This window comes from Drosophila mojavensis, unplaced genomic scaffold, assembly GCF_018153725.1.
Source record: "Drosophila mojavensis isolate 15081-1352.22 unplaced genomic scaffold, ASM1815372v1 contig_36, whole genome shotgun sequence".
Lineage (NCBI taxonomy): Eukaryota > Metazoa > Arthropoda > Insecta > Diptera > Drosophilidae > Drosophila > Drosophila mojavensis.
In genome coordinates, this window is record NW_025318858.1 from 9,997,966 (window position 1) to 10,013,627 (window position 15,662).

The 15,662-nt window shown below is 35.8% G+C and overlaps 1 long non-coding RNA gene across 1 annotated transcript in view; it reads left to right on the forward strand.

The window, feature by feature from the left end:
- The window catches only part of LOC26527145, a 45,901-nt gene extending 36,636 nt beyond the window's left edge, over window positions 1–9,265 (forward strand). The window contains exon 5 of the long non-coding RNA XR_001449391.3: window positions 8,274–9,265. This is a non-coding gene — a long non-coding RNA (uncharacterized LOC26527145). The remainder of the gene's footprint in view (window positions 1–8,273) is intronic.
- The last annotated feature ends 6,397 nt before the right edge of the window (window positions 9,266–15,662 follow it).

Consider the following 15,662-nt stretch of genomic DNA (forward strand, 5'->3'; position numbering starts at 1 on the left):
AATTTTATATAACCCTTTCAGAAAAAAATATAAACACTCAGTGCCTAAACATTTCTTAAGAACTCCGAAATATTACAGATGAAATGTGTTTCAAATAATTTAAAATTATTCCAATTTATATATTATCACTTAAAGTTAACGTCGAACTTCACTTATTAAATTATATCTGCTATTTTTACCAAGTTTATATTCAAATTTGATTATATTTATTTAGTTTTTTAATTAAATAAATATTAACTCTTGAGCTTTTGCTTTTAACTAAGAACTTTTATAAATTAATACTCAAATTTAATAGTAATTAAAAACCATTTTGCTCCCACCAACGTCAGCCCATTTGAAACATAAAGTTTCCCCATTTCACCCTTGCCCCTCTGCTGGAACTATACGAACTCTCCGCGGCTACACATGTTCTTGTCGTTTGGCAAACTCGAACATGATTTCGAGTTATGCTCGCGTCGCATCTATCAGCACGTCGAGTTGTAAATTTTTAACTAATTTGTCAAATGTGTCATAAAAAAGAGAGCGGGACCATCTGCAGCGTAAAGTTGAACAACATGTGGGTCAAATTTCGGCCACACACACAGGCAGAACCAGGAACTAAAAAAAAAGCAAAGCCTAAGCAGCCGCCAATTTAGAACTCCCAAAAATGAAATTGTGGGGGGGGTAAGAAAAAAAAACTAATTGCATTTCCTGTATGTGTGTGTGCGAGTGTGTGTGGGGTAGACATAATTCCATTTGGAAAAGTCATAAATTAACAAAACAACTTCCGATGAAAAAAAAAAAAAAAAAAAAAAACACAACAAAAATGAAAACAAAACAAAAACGAATGAAGCACGAAGAACATGCAGCACAGCAAAAACTTTTCAAAGGGTCGACACAACAACAACAAACAGCAACAGCAACAACACCAACTTGCAATGCTGCAAAGTGGCTGACAAAAAAAAAACAACAACAACAACTCTCCAAAACCAATTGAACTGAGCATAGAAAGGGGTTAGGCATGGGACTGAGGCTGGGACCGGGGTCTGCATGGGCAAGCCCCGTTGTCAGAGAGCCGTTAGAGCGTGACGCGCCAAACCACTTAACCGCTCTATATGCAGTCTCTGCACCCACTGTGCCACAGCCCCCCGCCCACCGCCCTCGAGACTCCAGCTGTGGCTGACCGCCTGCCACATATTTCATATGGAATCTGGGCAGCTCTGTCCCACTCCATCTCTGCCTCTCTCTCCATCTCTTTCTATCTGCGTGAAGTGCTTGTCGTGGGGCATGTTAATTAGTTCGGGCTGTTGTGCTGCTGCTCGGCGAGTCCCTCGGCTCATTAAAATTGACTGGGCAACAGAGTATAGTTTATCTTTTGCTGAGCAACAGGCCTAGGAGAGGCATTTGCTTTAGTGTAAATATTACTCTTTATCTATGTGGTTATTTTTGATAATGTCAACTTGAGAGCAAATTATGTTTCAAATTAATTGAATATTTAAACTGAAAGTTTCCTTAAATTCTCATTAAGATAAAAGGCGTTAGACTGTTTATATGAAATATAAGTATTAGCTATGACTAGTTGATGCTTAATCTGGTGGCAGGATTTCTGTTAATTCCACACTTCTCTTCAAGTAAAATTATAAAAATTGTATTTTAGTTATAGTATTCTATTCAGCTAGTATAGCAATTCTATAAATTCAATTATATTTATTTTATACAATTTTTTTGTTAAAAAAATATATATTTTTTCTTGATCTTGAGTTTCAAAAGTAATATTCTTCTCCTTTAGAGCAGCATATATTTCATATTTATATTCAAACTCATATTATTCTTGAATTATATTACCTTTATATTAATTTTCTTAAGAGCAGCATATACTTAATATACATAATACATTATACATGAATATATACATTCAAATTTATAATCAAACTGTTCCTAGTTCCATTTCCTCTTTAACTCACTCCTCCACAACAAACTCAGCCAAAGCAAATGCTCAGCTCAGGCTATTGCCTTGATGGCTCAGGTAAATGAATACAGGGTATCTCTCAGTCATGTGCTCTCCTCATTACACACACATCTGTACTTGCCTTTGCCTACGCTGCTCTTGCAGTTATCTCTGCGTAATTTTTATGCTCTGCCTGCAATGAAATTCCTGGCCTATGGAATCTCTTTCTGCAGCAGCTCCCTCGGACTGAATCATCATCTGTTTTATTTGCGCGCCGCCATTAAGAAGTAAACCGCATTTTATTGCGCCTGTTCTCACCAGCAGCTAACTAATCAACGACATCAAATTATGTTTTCTAATTTTTTTTTTCGAGTTAAAAAAACTCTATAAAATGCAAAGAAGTCAAAATGCTGGCATCATATTCTAGGAGATACTATAATAGGCTAGTTACAGCGGAGTTCGCTGAAGCATGTAAAGAGAATAAAAATAAAATTACGACTGCCAGAATTTACATAAATTTGTCCAGGCTGGGAATGTGCGCGTAATGGGCTCCACGCTAGATGGTAATGGTTGATGTTTAGTGGAACGAAACCAAGTTGTTATAATGTGTTGAGCTCTGCTGTGACATGTAGCATGTAAATGTGATGGGCGTGCAGTTTACGATAGGGCAATAGAAATATGACAGGAAATGTGTGAAGCAGGGACAGGAAATTGTTTTTATTTATTTTTTTTTTTACTTCTTTTTTTACTATACGTGAAATGTGTAAAAAATAATATTGGATTTAAGGATTTATGAGTTGATTCTCTGTATTTGCTGCAGTGAATGCATAGAATGCGAACTCAGATTGAGAGAGCTTCGAGAGGGCAAGCCCAACTCTCAAGCCAAATCAAATTGTTCAATTCTAACTCTAGAAGCCCGTCTGACTTATGTGAGTTTTTTATTATTTTATAATATATATTATTTTTATAATTATATTATATTATTTTTTAATATATTTTATAAATGATGTAATACCTAGCTTTAAGCCTAGATGCAAAAAGTGAAATTAAGATAAATGCTACCAAATACTCAAGAAAATCACTCAAGCACGAGATCAATTTTGTTCGATTTGCAACCACAAAAAAAAAAAAAAAAAAAAAAAAAAAAACAATAATAATAATAATAATAATAAATACAAAAATAGAAATAAAAAAAAAAAATAATAATAATAAAAATAAAGTTAAAATAAACAACCAAAATATATAAATAAAACCTATTAGCAGCATAAAAACACCAACTAAATGTAAAGCTGATCTAATCAATGTTCATATGCTAACAAAACTTTCTAAAACTAAAAAAAAATAATTATAGCTTAATTTTTACAGAATATGCAATTGATGTACATATTTAAATTTCAAGCTCATTTTTATGCACTGAATCGAAGCTCTGCTCGGAATTTCATACTACAACTGGCACCTGCTGTAGAATAAACTCAGTCTATTTATTTTTTGTTTTCATTCAGATGTGAACGATTTGAAGACAATGAAGTCTCTTTAATTAATAGCTTGAGCTTTTATCGATTTCGTCCATTAAGATTTTGTAGTATATTCGACTAGCTTCGATCTAAGCGCAGTCCATTAGCTGCAAACAAAAACAGAAGGCTAAAAGCTGCTTTCTACATCTCGCATCTGATAAGAGACCATAAAATAATCTTTGAAATTGAAATGTGAACGGTTTGTAGACAAAGATTAGATTCAGAAAGGGTTTTCTTCTAATGCTCAAAAGTTTCTACATAGGATAAACCTGAAAATAGATTTGTTTTACACAAATATCAAGCTGTTGTTTATACATTCAGCTTAAGCTCTGCTCATTGACTTGCTGTATCTTGCAACACTTTGCATCTGATGTAAGAATTTCGTTTCTTAATTTGACTTTGATATGCACTTAGTTGTCGGGCACGCGGCAATTAGTTTTGCCAAAAATAATTTCATTGCGCCAACGTTTTCCATTATACAATGCACAGGTATGTGAGCGTGTGTGTGTGTGCCATATTGCAGCATTTTCAATTAAACTGTTTCATTTGGGTCTAAAAATAAAAGCTCGAAACATTTACGTGCTGATTAAACAGCGTAAAGTATGCGAGGAATTGGCGCGTAAAAGATTTCGTTTGATTTCATTTTAGTGGGCAATCGCCATGAGGCGATACAGGGGGCGTGGCTTTACAATTTGGAACGTGTGGCAACCGTTAGCAATAGACAATTGGAAAGCAGCGCTAATTAGACAGGCAATGCGCGAAAAATATGAGCAAAGTGAAGATGTTCGACAGCCGCGATTTTCACTGGGAAAACAAAGCAAATTATAAGGCATCTCAGTCAGCTCTTTCGCTATCTCTCTCTCTCTCTCTCTCTCTCTCTCTCTCTCTCTCTCTCTCTCTCTCTCTCTCTGTGTCTGTCTCGTTTTCATCTCTAGTGAGACAGACAGACACACGCTAGTCAATAGTCTCAATATCGATTTCACTTGCCGGCTGCAGCGAAATGATCTGGCAGCAGTTTTGTGAAAATAAAAACTCACGTTTTGTAAAACTCGTTCGCGCTTTTCATTTTCAATGCAATGACAAATTCGTCCGCCAGGGGGCGCCACTCAAAAGAGCAGCCACAGCAGCAGCAGTAGCAACTGTTCCCATTTGCCGTTCTAGTTGTGCTGTGCCGCCTTTCGACTCCTCTGAACGATCTTTCATTATATATTGAGCACACATTCGCGCACACTCAAAAAAAAAAAAAAAAAATAGTAGAAGCAGAAGCAAATCTCATAAATTCTTTCGGGGGCAAACGACGCCGAATACGAGTTCCTTTCTCTTTGGCCAACGTCTATCGACCTGGCTAACACATGCATAACTTGGTCACTGGGTCGATATCGCAGCCCGTCTGGTCTTCTGATCTTGCACCACGATTCTGCTTTATTCTGTGGCTGCTGCCACTTAATTTACTTGCTTTATTTACTTTCTGCTTCATTTAACAACAGGTAGCAATCGACCAAAAGCAAAACAAACTCAAGAACTTTGTTTACCAATTGCTTAAGAGGCGCGGCTGAAAGATATCCACATGTGCAACTCTCTGGGGATACACAAATCCAGGGAAGTTTGAGTGATATATGTAGGAATTTGTTGTGTGCTAGAAATTGGGATAAGTGAGTGGGCATTGCATAGGAAGTTTACGCAGAGCCAGAAATAATATTGCAATATATAAATAGGAAGTGCTCTCATTTGTCTTGGAGATCTGGGCTGCTCAAATAAAATCGTATGTTAATATATGCCATGTAGTGGCCACCGTTTGTTGATCAAACGTTACGAATTCAATTGGCATCTGAAATTTAAATGCGCTCTCCCGCTTGAAACTCATAAATTACGATGGCAACAACAGCAGCAATATCGACTCGACGCGACTCGGCTCGACCTACAAAGCATGTCAGATCTTGTGCCTGATCAGCTTCAAAGTTGAAATTATGCATGGGTCGATAAGAAAGAAACACAGGGAGAGCGGGCGAGTGAGAGCGGGAGAGAGGCAGATCGTATCCGAGGTAGAGTCTGTAATCAAGCGCGGAGCGAAACGTAACGTAGGTCAGAGTCAACGAATTTGACAGCGGCTCTAATGAAGCAGCAATTGGAGAGGAACGGAGAGGGAGGCGGGCAGTTCGACTTGAAGTTGGAGGAGGCGACAGCATTGATTGCCAATAGAAGAAAGGCAACAACAAAATTAGCCCCTGGTCAAATGAAGTGCGCCTTTTTGATAGAAGCTGAAGCTGAAGCTGAAGCTGAAGCCGAGCGCAGCTGCAGCTGCTCCACTCTGATTAAGCAGCGCCTTCAATTGGATGACGTTGTCGAAGTCCAAGTCGCAGTCGATGTCGAGGTGCCGGTCAATGGTCAGTGGCCAGAGGCAGGCAGGCAGCAGCGGCAGTAAAAAAGTTGATTACACTGTTCAACAAAGTTGCTGCGACTACAGCTGTTGTTGTTGTTGTTGTTGTTGCTGCTGCAGACAGTTGTTAAATCAAAATCGTTCACTAGCAGCGAGTTGAATACACTAAGAGAAACTGGGTATTTTGACTATGATCTTAACTACGTAACATGTGAAAGAAGGCCACATTGCGTATACATAATTAAATATTATTTATATCAATTATATATATATAAACATGGCACATCTATCATAATCTATCCACTACCACATATATTTATTTATATATAAATATAAATAAAAAAATATAAATTTATATATAAATATCAATAAATATAAATATAAATATTAAATATATATTTGGAATATAATTAAATATACCTTTTATATTTATACTACATTTGATTTATAATATGATTTTCAGAATATTTAGTATTATTTTTAGGTTGAATAGACAATATATGCAATATATGCATATTCATATATTATATATATATATATATTATATTATGTATTATATGTATATATTATTCATAAATTATTTGGACAGAGCACTCGTAATTTTTCACATAAACATTTCCGACGTATGTATATGTCCTACATATTTAAAAATCTTTTGTTATGGCAAATTCCAATAGACAGTTCAAAGTAATTTTTTCATTTTATTTATCATATTCTGAGAGCATTATATCTAATATATTATATAATATATAATAATATATTTATTGTGATATATAATATCAAGTATTACATATATAAATATATATATATATATATATATATATATTTGATTTCATTCTTGTTATTTTCTTGAAATATATATTTGGTATTCAGCACTTGACTTCTTCAGTATTATCAACAGGCTTTACTAAAATTATATAACTATAACTTTACTATAATTCCATCATTTATTTATCACATTATTATTTATTATATATCTCTTTCTTATACAACTCTTCATTCTAGTGTATAGAGTCTTCGTCAGTTTGTTATTAGTTTTCCAAATTATCTTTCTTTCTGCTCCTATCCGACATCTAATTTTTTGTGCTTTTCTACGGCTCTTTTATTATATATTAAACGCTGATTTTGTTGTTGTTATGACAATTGCAACAACAACAACAAATAAAAATAAAGACAGAAATTCAATAAAAAATTGAATAGCCAATTGATAGGAAATTGGGTGAAATTTGCAGCCTGCTTTGGCTTTGGCGTTGGTTCGACTCGGCGCAACTGGAAACGCCTGGAACTGGAGTCTCTCTTGTGTGTGCAGCTGGTTCAATGACTGCTTAACAACTGATGCAACCGATGCGAGGATTGTAATTAATGCACATGATATTGTACACTTTGGTTTATGATGTAAGCCAGCAGTTGATTGACAGATTGACGGACAGCAAATACCGCTGCACAATTATTAATTGATTAGACGCAGCGAGTGCAGCCATCAATCAATTAAGAGGGGCGTGGCTGTTAGCTGGCTGAAAAGTGAAAAGTGGAAGAGATTTCTATTGTCGCTAACGAGATGAATGAGCAAACGGCTTCGTTAACGGACACACACAGTATTTATATCTATATATATAGAGAGAGAAGTATATATGTATATATATATATATCTGGGAAATCTCAGTTTAAGCATCTCAAGACATTTTCAGCGACAGCTGTCAACGCGTCTCGCAACTGGCCAGAAAACATACAAATTTATTGCATGCCACTGAGAAACAAATAAAAAACCGAATTTGAGCACACCTCGTACAGAGAGAGAGTATTTATAGCCACGACGACCCTGGCTGCCCTTAAAAATGCCGGCAGAGCGTCATGGCCCGGTTAAGAGATGGCGAGCTGCCTCCTGTCGCTGCTCAGCTATGCGGTCGAGCCAAACGAGAATCGGGGGGAAAAGCAAAGGAAAGCAAAGAAAAACAGACAAACTAAACTGTCTGTCCCTCTGCCAAATGGCCAACAATCGGAAGTTGCGAATTGCGGCCAATCAATAGAAATCGTCTAGAGAAATGTCAAGCGCCTGAATTTGCAAACAAGGAAGTCATTTCTATGCATAGTTCCGCTGCTCAAACGGATTTCAGCCAAGAAAACTTTGAATTTAAAGGTTTTTTGCTTAAAGAGAACTTTAGGATTTAGGAAGTTGTCTTAAGACTTGAGAAGCTTTAATGAGTTTAGCTAAAGTTTCCCTTGATTGGAATGAAATTTATAAATAATATGTGAAAGGCTAGATAAACAATAGAATTTTGCTCGAATTCTACAGGAGCTTGACAAGGCAGAAACAGTACTTCTGATTTATCCCTCTCTCTCTTTCTGTCTGTTTTCATTTATAACTCTCCATTTATTCTTAAGCAAATATTAAGTTTTCTTAATGCTTTAAATTCCATTTATATTAATCAAGGCTCACCTTTTCTTCTCTTTTCAGGTAAATATGTCAACCAAATACTTTAGATTCTTATACTCCAAAGGGCATTTGATATAGCTCTGCAGTGAAAACCTTTTCTTTTTTCATATAAGAGGGGCAACAGGTTTTTAAATTTCCGCAATTTTCCATTTCTATTTTTTTCTTTTATTTCCGTTACTGTTATAACATAACTGTTATTACACACTCCACACAGAGAGGTCACACCCGCTGCTGACCTTTGCAGCAACTCGAATGTAACCAACAAAAATTACTCGACCATAACAAAGAATTCTAGGCACTTTAACGCATTCGCCTTTGTCAGTTTTTAATAAAAAAAAAAAAAAAGTAAAAAGCAGAAGACAAAAACCCACAAAAAAAAAAAAAAAAAACTATATAGATATATTTATATATGTGTGTATATATGTTTGTCTTCCAACTCTTTTCTCAACTTTAATTAAGAACTTCCTCTCGGTGTGCGTCTCGTAGCTTTTATGGCCACAGCAAAGGTTAGTAATAATAATAATTATGATTTATTTGCGACTCGTATGCAAGGCACATTTCTGACCCAAATCCGCTAAGAAACGCTGACAACATTGACCCATTTAAGCACAGGCATAAAACTGACCAAAATATAAAAAGTTTTATGTACGCACGAAACGTGTGCTCAAGCATAAACAAAGCGAAAATCATGCGAATTTCTTTCCGATATACGATTTGCATATATTCCCCAAAATTAACGGAAAATTTCTGATGGCATTCATCAAATAGGGAAGATCGATTTATATCCATATGGAAAACGATTGAAGCGCATGTGGCACAAATATTTGTTTAAATTTAGTTGTTCCACACGCTCAAATCAATTAAGTGAAAAACGCGCGAGCGAAACTATTAATAAAAGTGGAAATGTTCATAAAAAATGGTCAACTCATGTGATACCCTATATTAAATAATATAGGCAAGAGGAAATTAAAAGAAAAGACATAAATACATGTAAATAAAAGGAAAATTATAAATAAAAGCTAAAAAAAAAAAAAAAAACAAAAAAATATAGTAAAATTAGAATAAAAGTAATAATAAAAATTAAAACTAAAAAAAAATGTATAACAAATCATTTGAAGAATTTGTTTTGTAAAATGACAGATAATTAAATTAAATAATTTAATTCACGCTCTTAAAAATTATATTTTTTGATATATTTTTTGCAGCTAGAGCCTAACATATTTTTTGTATAGAAATTCATCTTAAACCTGGAATCACTCACTCATGCAAAAGAGTATTTATTATAGCAAAGCATTTATTTGATTAACTTGGTAAAGCGATGAAAATTTCTATGTAAATTGAAACCAAAATATATTTTTTCCAAGAATACATAATACATGCCACGTGCCAAAATATAAATATTTCTAAATAAAGAAGCAGAAATATATTTTCATAATACTAATAAATAGTTCGCTTAAAGCCTGACCAAGCAAGAGTAAAACTCCATTCAATAACTATATTTCAGCAGCAGTTAATGTAATCAATTACATTAAGCTGTTGATATATTCAAAGAGATTTGATAATAAATCAGCTTAGCACGGCCGTACGTGCAGCTATAAATACTAATTTATTACACTATTCAAATAATTGACAGAAAAAAAAAAAAGGTTTCAGCTGTTCATTCAAAATGTAAATTGATATTAATATTATTTTATAATCTTTGCTATAAAACAATGACTTGTCAAATGTAATGAAATTTCGTTTTGAAATCACTTTTCCACCATCAAAAAATCTCTACAAAATATTTTTTCTTGAATAGCAACTACTTTTTCTTTCGCTAAATGGCAGGCAGTTAAATAATATGTTTGTTTAATTAAGCGGCTGCCAAAGAAGTGAAAGTGCACAAGGCACATCATGTCAAAAGATAACAACAGCAGCAGCATTGTGACATCGGCGCTGCATTCGCTGCCTGTGCAACGATGCGTATGCGTAATAATTTTGTCCCGAAGCGAGATAAACTGCGTTAGCCGCTTGTTAAAGTGAAAACTGCACAAAGTGTTCACAAAAAAATATTTAAAAAAAAACAAAAAAATTTTATTTTGATTTTCTTTTGTAAATTTTAGCCAAGGCTTAGAGCTGGGTAATGGAGCTTTACTTAATTAGGCTTTATGAGCATTTATTGGTGCATGCACATAAGAGCTGTGGAAAATCTGTGATCTTCAAGTTGTTGGTGTTTTTTTTTTTTTTTGTGTGCAAAGAAGCGACAACGAACTCAAGTGCATTAACCTTAACAATCAGCATTTAAGTGCCCACAGCCACAACAACAACAACAACACCAACGACAAGGAGCAGCCATGCGTTTGGCGACAACAACAACAACAACAAATAGTTGGCCTGGACCCTGATCTTCAAGAAACCTGCAACACTTGCATCAGCAGCCTGAGCATCTCAGCAGCAGCTGAGGCAACCGCAGCAGCCGCATTCAAAGCTTTTTCAAAAGCCTGTTTAGCGAGTTTCGATCGACTGCGTCCAGCTGAGTGTGGTCAAAACGTGTTAGGGTTTATCTTGCAGTCAACTGCTAGCCAAGAGCCAACTAGCTCGCACTGCCCGCCCGGTGCTCCCATCTGTTTCTCAATTAGCTGGCCAGGCAAATTTTTCAAACCAACTTTGAACTGTGCCTGGGCATTGTCTTTGTATTTCGGTTTTACTTTACTTTTTCACTCACTTCACAATTCATGAATGTTGAGCTCTAAAAAAATGAAATAAATGCGTTGACAGACACTTTTTGTGACCATTTCCATTTAATATTTGTTTATTTATTTATTTATTTTTTTTCTATGCGCATTTTTCGCTCGAATTTCCACTTTCAGTTTGTGCCTTTTTTCTTTCTTTCTTCTTCGTGCTTTCTTATGGAAATTCATTTGACATTTTTATTTACGAGTTTCGACTTTTGCGCCTCTCTGTCGGCGTTTGGTTTTTGATTCGCGCCACAGTGAGTGCAACTGAGATGGAGAGACTGTGTGAGAGGGAGAGCCACAGCTGACAGTTTGTCTGCTGCCTGCTCCAGTTGATATATGACCTGTCTGAAGCGCTTTAAGCGTTTAGTTTGCATCTTATAAATCGCATATGAATGTCAATTTGGGCATTGGATTAAGAGTGAGTGAAAGAGACGGGAGAGAGACAGGAAGAGAGATGAAGAGAGATAGGTAGTCTGTGGTTTGGGCTTGTTTAAAAAAGATTTAGTAGTTTCATTGTGTGGCAAATTTTAAATCTAGAAAGTAAATGCAATAGTTGCACTGTTATAAAACTGTTGAAATTTTCATTTAAGGAGTATGGGAAACTGTTAAATGATTAAATTTTTTACGACTGGCACACCAATTTCAAAAGAGTTTAGATTATAAAAGAAATTTGTATCGCAGTCGTAACTTAATAAATATTATGTTGTTCAATTTATATTACATTATTTTGAAATTATTTATTAGATAGATAATATATATTAAACTTAAACGACTTTTTATTTTGAATAGTATTTTACGAAATATATATATTTTATTTATTTATTTATTTAAAAAAGGAAACAATGGTCCTATGATAAATATCATAAATAGTTTTTCTTAGCTAATTTCTACTCTTGTTAATTTATAATTGAACATATTTATAATGCATAATGTATTCATAGATTATAACTAATCGAAAATTTATTTTATTCATTTATGTAAAATGAAAAACAGCTCAGTTTAGTATATAGTATATTTTCTATTATATATCTAGATAGATAGCCAATGACTCTCAGAAAATTCACAGAGTTTCCCAGCAAAGTTGTACTCGCCTACAAAACAATCCCCAAACGAAACTCAGCGAGATATCTCAATAAACAACTTCACGGTTTGTTAATGGAAAACGATGTTAATTTTAATTACAAATATGACATTACGAGTACTTTCGAGTATTGCATGTCCAATTGCTTTGCGCTTCGTGGGGTTTTTAGATTTTCAGTTTGTGTTTTGTATTTTCGTTAGTTTTCATGACGATTGGCAATTTATTGTTTGGTTTTGCCTGAAGAGATCTAATGAATGCTTCAATTTCTGTGTATTTTCTGTATTTTGTTTTTCTGCCTGAATCGAAAAATCAAAATCAAATTTTCGCAATGCTGCAGCGGAGAGCCGCTGAATAAGAGGAGTGAATGGTATGGATTAGTTACGGCCTTGACTAAACATTGTGTCTAACTGAAAAGAAATCATTTACAATAGACAACGATGACGACGGCAGTAGTCTTACGTAATTGTCAATAACCAAATTCAAATATAAAAATAATAAAAATAACAAAAATTAGGTCAAGTTTTTAATGGAAGAATCCGAAAATATCGATAAACAATGCAAATCGCTTGTTCTTCCACACAAATATAAAAAAAAACAAGTAAGAAAGCTCTAGTCGAGACTGCTCGACTACGAGATCCCCTGAACCCTTGGAGCAATAGATATTTCAATACTTTTTCGCGACTTTCAGCTTACACAAGAAACACGCACACACACACACACACACGCTCGTACGCACACACAGGTAAACATACACACACACGCATATAGACACACATACACACACACACGCATACAGACACAAACGCATACACACACACACATACACATACAAGCAACCACGCATAAACACGCATGGGCTGCAGTGTGCGCTTACTATGAGAACTTAATTGTTTAATAACTTTTTTATGGACGTACGATCTTCATGAAACTTTTAGATTATGATTATAACATGAATATGCATGTACTTGCCAAAGCACAAGTCTCTAGTATTTGAAATACGCTTTTTACAAAAGTGAGGGTGAGGGGGTGAATTTAGAGGTGGGGGGTAAATTTTAACAAAAACCGAAATTGTATAAATTGCATATAAGCATACATTAAAAATTTGGAGACTCTAGCAATAAAGGTGTAGAAGATATAATTTTATGACTGGGTTTCGATAAGGTTTTTTATCGATAAAAAAGATCGGGATGAGTTATCGATTTTTAATGATAAACTTGATATGCGCGCTGTAATTACGGACATTTTAAAAAAATTTGAAGTCTCTAGCTCTTATATCTTCTGAAATCGACGCGTTCATACATACGGACAGACGGACAGACGGACAGACGGACAGACGGACAGACAGACGGACAGGGCCAAATCAACTCAGCTCGTCACCCTGATCAAGAATATATATACTTTGTGGGGTCTGCCACGCCTCCTTCTCCCTGTTACATACATTTCAACAAAACCATTATACCCTGATTTCCCATTGAAAATGGGTTCAGGGTATAAAAACCCTGCCCAACCTCAATGCAAAACGAATTGGAACAGTCAAATGACGAAGAAGTAAACAAACATCAGTTGAGACATATAATATATGAGGGCATAAAAAATAAATCGTAATAAAAAGAGAAAACAAACGGGAGAGAGAGAAAAAAATCAGTTTTAATGGCGCAAATATTTATAAAAAGCCAACAACACAATGCAATTCAAGGAAAAACATATTTCTGGGCTTTTTACATTTTGTTTTTCCTATTTTGTCGATTGCTTTTGTGGTCTGTTTGCAAGGCTGCACTTACCTGCCCCAGGTGTTATATAAAACTGCTGCCGAAATAATGCAAAAGGAGGAAAAAACTTTTACTAAAAGTAGGTTCTAAGTTGGGTTTTTTGCTTGCTCTTGAGAAGATGCTTTTTAGCCAAATGGACTTTTGTGTGTTTTAGTTAAAGCCAGCAGCCAAAGAAGTGGGCGTGAGCGTGGGCGTGGGAGTGAGTGTCCATGGGCAGGTTAAGAGTTACGTGTGCAGTGAATGGGTTTTTGCGTAGTTTGCAATTTGTGGCTTCTACTTTAGCTCTGGCAGAGCCAGCCAGCTCCTCTCTGGCCGAGCTGCTGGGTAATCGATGCGCTTTCTGTGGTTGCTAAAAAATGGCATCGCTGCTGCAGCTGAGCTGCAATTGAGCTGCAGTGCAATTTGTAACAGAACTTAAACGAGCATTGAGCAGGTGATGTACAAAACGTTGAGTAATCTGCAAAGCGTAATGGTAGTTGTGCAGAGTTTGTAGATTTAAGGAGTTAGAGATGAGAGTGAGAGAGAAAGAGAGAGACACATAGAAATAGAGAGAAAGGGTGTCAGACATAAGTAAAGCAATAGACGAAGGTTGAACGAGGCAGCAGAGGAAGGACTGGAACAGAAGAAGAGTAGGAGTGATACTCGAGTAAGATGAAATATGTAGAGAGACTGGAGAAAGATATTCAAAAAAGATCTCTATCTTTGTGCATCTATATTCTTCTCCTGACATTCTATATCTTTCTGCTCGTTTTCTTGTCCCTTTCGCCTTTTCTTTTTATCTCTTTCTGTCACTCTCCTCTCACTTACTGAAGAAGGTGAGTGATTGGAAAGATAGAGAGAGTCAGCAGACGGAGAGGAGACAGAGTAATTATTATTATTAAATATATAAAAATATAACAATATTACTTAATCTGAGGCTCACACCGCGTATACTTTATATGCTCTTGCGCTCTACACAACTCTATAAACATCTTCAATGTTAATCCTATTATTATTGACACTTAATATTCTACCGCTCTCTCTCTCTCTCTCTCTCTCTGTCTGCCCTCCCTCTTCTCTACTTCCTGCTCCATACTCTTTGGTATAAAGCTTTTATTTTCTATACTCTCCAGATCTGTACATTTTATATAACATTTGTCACAAATAGTTTATATATGGGCATCATAAGGAAACTATAACTAAGGCTAATTGCGTTGATCGTTCATCGCCGCGAACTGTCACTCAAGTCCGAGATAAACACACACACTCACACACATACACACATACTCAGACACTCTCCTTTGTAATTGCTTCAATTATTTTCATATTATTATGTGTTAAAATGCTTTTTGTTCAGTATTTCTATTTTTTTTTTTCACAGTTGCGCATCCCCCGGCCGCTGCCTCTGCCCGCTCTCTCACTCTCTCTGTCTCTCTCACGCTCACTTCATATTCATTATGCCCTGGTCTGTCCGGTTTGTCTGTCAGCGTGCCTCACTGTGGCCATACGGGGAGTGCTCGCTAAAGTGTGCTCATGTTCATTAACGCCAAAGTTGAGGCAATTTCCCTCGTCGTCGTCGTCGCCGTTGCTATAGTTGTCGCTGCTGTTGTCTGTCCGCTGTCCGCTGTAATCTGAACGTCGAGTATCTCGGCTCGCCCCTGCCACGCCTCTGTTGCCACTCAGCGAGTTCCATCTGTTGGGCCTAGCGGCAATTGCTGGCATATTCCATGGCTCATTGTAAAGTAATGCGCCCCTCGTGTTGTGGACGCTCTTGCGTACGCTTTGATTTGTTTCAGATACCCTGTAAATGGGCACATGTTGGTATAAACTTGTTTAACCATAAGTTTCTCATACATTTTAATCA